Source organism: Mesocricetus auratus, unplaced genomic scaffold (genome assembly GCF_017639785.1).
Source record: "Mesocricetus auratus isolate SY011 unplaced genomic scaffold, BCM_Maur_2.0 Super-Scaffold_100045, whole genome shotgun sequence".
Lineage (NCBI taxonomy): Eukaryota > Metazoa > Chordata > Mammalia > Rodentia > Cricetidae > Mesocricetus > Mesocricetus auratus.
Genome location: NW_024429222.1, coordinates 4,710,026 through 4,714,758, shown reverse-complemented (window position 1 = coordinate 4,714,758; position 4,733 = coordinate 4,710,026). Strand labels below are relative to the sequence as shown.

General features: G+C 44.1%; 1 long non-coding RNA gene across 1 annotated transcript; it reads right to left on the bottom strand.

The window, feature by feature from the left end:
• Positions 1-613: 613 nt before the first annotated feature.
• On the bottom strand, positions 614-4,257 carry LOC121135905. The gene is made up of 2 exons (XR_005873011.1): positions 4,159-4,257; positions 614-993 (listed from the first exon to the last, which is right to left on the bottom strand). It is a non-coding gene; the product is annotated as an uncharacterized LOC121135905 (long non-coding RNA).
• Positions 4,258-4,733: the final 476 nt, after the last annotated feature.

The window sequence follows — 4,733 nt, the reverse complement described above, 5'->3', positions numbered from 1 at the left end:
CTTGCATTGTTGATCTATCCTGCTCTTTCAAGCCCCAGGAGAATTAATGTAGAAGCTCTTAGTCTTGGGGAAGGGCTCGAGATTCTGAAGGATGATAAGTTCCCATCTTGGTGGAGAATCCCAGGGTTCTTGGTCCTGGGTTTTCCCTACACCTTCTCCAGTGTTGGATACAGTAACTGCCCATTTCATCCCATCCTACTCTGTGCTGATCTAGTGGGCCAAGCTTAGGACAAGAGGCCTGTTGGTCTGCGTCGTGCTCTGCCCCACACTGTAATCTACCAAAGCATGAGGTAGCAGGGCCTCTGGTGACAAGAGAACCAAAGGGGTTGCTTTAGTCACCCTCATGCAGCCAGGTAATAGGGCACCAGAAATCCCTTTTAAAGCATTCATTCTTGACCCTCCTCTGGCCTCCCTTCTTATCTGCAGGATGGGTGTGCAGGACCCATAAGTCATTTAACCCCACCTCCTTTGTGTAGTCTGAGGCCATTTACACTGGGCTACTCCAGAGAAGGAACTTTGCCTAGAGGAAACATCGGAAAATCCATGTTCGCAGCGGTGAGATATCTTCTGGCATTTACCCTCCAGCGTTTCTAGAGTTCCTCTGAGGGGCTGGTTATTTTTCAAATTGTGTATCATTTTATTTTCTTGGGCAAACTGCACAATCAATGATATGTTTTGGTGAGCATTAAATCACTTTTACATATTTCAAAATAACATCTAATTAAAATGTCAAGGTTATAGCTCTTGTGACTGGAGTGGACAGGACTCCACCCCTTCTCAGCCTCTCAAAGGGAACATGTAAAATATGTCCTATAATTAGGGGCAATTATAAATTCCAGTTAAAAAGAAACCCACACAATTCTGGAGATATGCATTCTTTGATGCTTCTTGCTCTAATATACATCCTCGTTTCACCCAGTGGTCTCTGCTTCCTGGGATGTGTATCCACACAGACAGGGTTTCCAAAACTACAGAGAGAAGAGCAGGCCAAACCTGGGGAAAGTAAGAAAGTTCATTAAAAAAGGGTGATTGCATCTATAACTTCTGGACTTGGTGTTCATTGATTAGAGATTAAACCTCATCCTTTGTACTCCTCAGATTGGGATTTTTAATTAGGATGTCATTATTACACAGATATACTGAAGGCCAAATTGATTTTCCAGATCTTTTGAAATAATAGCACTACTTCTGCAAAATGAAAATCATAATAGATTATTGACTTCAGGAGATTTGATCCAAGGGCACCTCCCCAATGTCAGCATTTTCAATATTTTTAGTTTCATGCAAAGAGACAGTCATAATTAGGCTTATATTAAAAGTTTGTGTGCATTGACTCCATGTTAGGAATGCCGACGGCATTTCATTGATTACCCCTGAATTATAACCACAGTGACATTGCTTATTGCAGCACTGTTTACATGCCACATAGCCTTTGTCTTCTGCTTTAGTTTAATTTTAAAAACCATTCATATTCATGAGTAGCATACTTGATACACACGGTCAAAGGTCCATCAACTCTGGAATTCATATATCCCTTACTCAGTGTCTTGGTCACTTTTTTCTCAGTGCTTTTAGTTCCAAGCCTTCCATTCACTAAGCATGTTGAGTCTAAACCGCTCAAAAAGTATTTGTGTACTAATGACTCAGTCGGCAGTTTCAAAATCACACGGGCATCTACATTAGAACAGCCCATTCATTTAGCCTCTCAAAGCCAGGGTTTCCTGTTGGTGGGATGTCCGTGTCTACAGAACTCTTCACCCTCAGAATGAGAGCAGACCCACACCCTCACTCCCTGCTCCTTGGTGACATCCCCAGGATTCAGTGTCAACAGAAGCCCACAGGAAGCTCGTCAAAGACAGCATAACAACCAAAGAACTGATGTGAGATCTAATGCTGAGACTCGGAATTAAGGCCACTGCACTGTCCTGCGAGTGTCACTGGGTTTTCCTCAAAAAGTGTCCCAATGGCAATCTGTGAGTCTCCCTTTCTACTTGGCTAAGTTCCCTGACGCCATCTTTGTGTGTTCTGTAACTGGAGACATCAAAGAGCCTTGCTTTTTGTCATATGTAGAGCAGTTGTTCTCAGCCTTCCTAATGCTGCAACCCCTTAACACAGTTCCTCATGTTGTGGTGAACCCCTAATCCCACATCATAAAATTATTTTATTGCTAAAGTTGTTTCTACTGTTATGAATCATAATGTAAATATCTGATATGAAGGATATCTGGTATCCGACGCATTTGAAAGGTCACTTGACTGCAAGTGGGTCATGACCCACAGGCTGAGAACCACTGGCTTAGACCATTTTAGTATAAAGAATTCTGACTCCACCGCACATATACAGCAGCCGGGCACAGGCACCATTTTCCCTTATGGAGCTTGGGTGGAGGAAACCAGTGAAGACATGTCTGCCCTTGGGACAGTTCACACTCACTTCTCTATGGGTGCAGTCAAATCAATATGGTACTGAGGTTCTCTGTAAACCTGGGACAATACCTATAGATCCCCAGCTGCTCCCTTCCCCAGACACTGACATTCACATAGAAACATGCGCCTGAACAAAAGACTCCTTTCACCCATGTGGTCTCATCAAGATACAGACAAAAGTACACATGCCCCTCTCCACCATGTCTAGATTTCCTCTGAGCACACAGCCTTTGTTTGTAGTCCCTGCTGATATCACACACCGGAGTGGATCTGAAGAACTACATTTTATACATCACAGCACTAACTAGAAGAAAAAAAAGTGGGGAATCCCAATGCTGTATACTGGCAAGGGAATATTATTCAGCCTTCAAAAATGAATAAAATTCTGATTCAGCTACATCATGAATAGACCTTGAACACATGTTTCAAAGTGGAAGGACAGACAGAAAGGTCACTGTATGACCCCACTGACATGGTATATTGGGACAGCCAAATCCAATGGAAAATAGGCTGGGGCTTATCAGAGCCCATGGGAAAATACAGTAGGAGTTATTATCTAACAGTACCATAGTTTCAGCTTGCTATAATGAAACTTCTGGTAAGAGACAGTGGTGACAATTGCTCAACCTCCTGAGTATACTGTCATGGTTTCAAAGCATCTCCCCAAAAGTTATATTCTGGAACTTCAACAGCCCTGGCTAGTTGTTTTGGGGGTTAGACCTTTAGGAGGCAGTTAAGATGAGCACCTTTGGAAGCTGTCAAACGGCAGTCCCCCCTGCCCTATCACTGTCTGTGCTGTGTTTGAACTGTAACAGCTGTCCCCAAATGCAATTTTCAGAATCAGAATGCAAATAAACTACAATTACCCCATTTGTGACGTTAAATTCCAGTAACAGAAGATAAACCATGGTATGTATTTGTTGCCATTGGAGACTTAAAAGTAGTTAAAAAAATAAATTTTGTATTATTTTACAACACACAAATACAAGTGCCAGCCTGGAGAAGATTGGCTTAAAAATTTGACTGGGGCAGGAGAGATGGCTCTTCCAAGGAACCTGGGTTCAGTTCCCTGCACTCATGTCGGGGGCTCACAGATGTCTGTGACTCCCGCTCTTGGGGTCCTATGCCCTCTTCTGGCCTTCATAGGCACCAGCACACAGAAACACATGGCACACAGACACATAGAAACACATGCATGCACATACATTAAACTAAAAATGCCACTTATAAATAAATCTTAGAGATATGGAAATGACACACCCCGTAGTGTCTCTATGAAACAACCTGGGCGGAGTAGCAAACATTTTCTGTGTCATACTCAGGTTTTAAAGATTTTTGGGTTCCACAGATATGTTCTCTGCTGCCTTTGACCATGGAAGCAACTGAAAATAATATGTAAATGAATGACTTGAGTGAATGTGGCAGATTTCTCTGCAAACTCTTTGTTGTTCAAGCAATTAAACATGGCAGCTTGAGGCTCTTAGGAAGCCTAAGTGGGAAGCCAAGTTTGGCCTCTGGGCCAGAGTTTGTTTACATCCCTCCCCCCATCTACAACTACAGATCTCTGATGAGATGGTGCCTTCATGACTATACCATTAGACACCATGTCCTCTGCTGGGGAGAGAAGGTCATCCCTGAAAACGTGCCAGTCAGCGGCTTAGGCAACATGAAATCTCCCCGGATTGAGAGAAATTGCTCTCCAGTCCTCCCTTCCTCAGAGTTGACTCCTTACCCAGTCAGGCCCAAAGGCTAACACAACAACCATCTTTCCAGGTTCGCAGAAAATCCATTAGCTCCACCACCGGACATCAAGAATGTCTTTTTAACATCCCTGTTAAAAAATGGATGAAGTAAAATGCCAGTTATATAGTCTTTAAAAACCAGAAATGGAGACCTTTGTGGAAGGAAATTGAGAAGCTCTTACGATTTGAGTTTGGACTGTCCACTTTACGCTTGTGTTCACAGACCTGTCCCGAGGCTGGTAGAGTCATGCCGCAGAGTTGTGGAACTGCTGGAGGCGGCACACCTGGAGGAAGCAGGTCACCAGGATTGGGCCCTTGATGGACATAGCCTGGTCCTTGGTTCCAGCCACCCTCTGCATCCTGGTCTACCATGATGTGATCAGCCTCCATCACACGCCCTGGCTGTCAGGAACTCCAGCATGCCTTTCCCTCTGAAGCACTGAGCCAGTCAGATCTCTCCTCACACAGGCTGTTCTGTCAGGCATGTCATGCACTGTGCACGTAGCCAATATGGCGGTGGAGGGGGATAGAAAAGGGTCCCCAGGTTGCTGCAGTGGGACAGTTC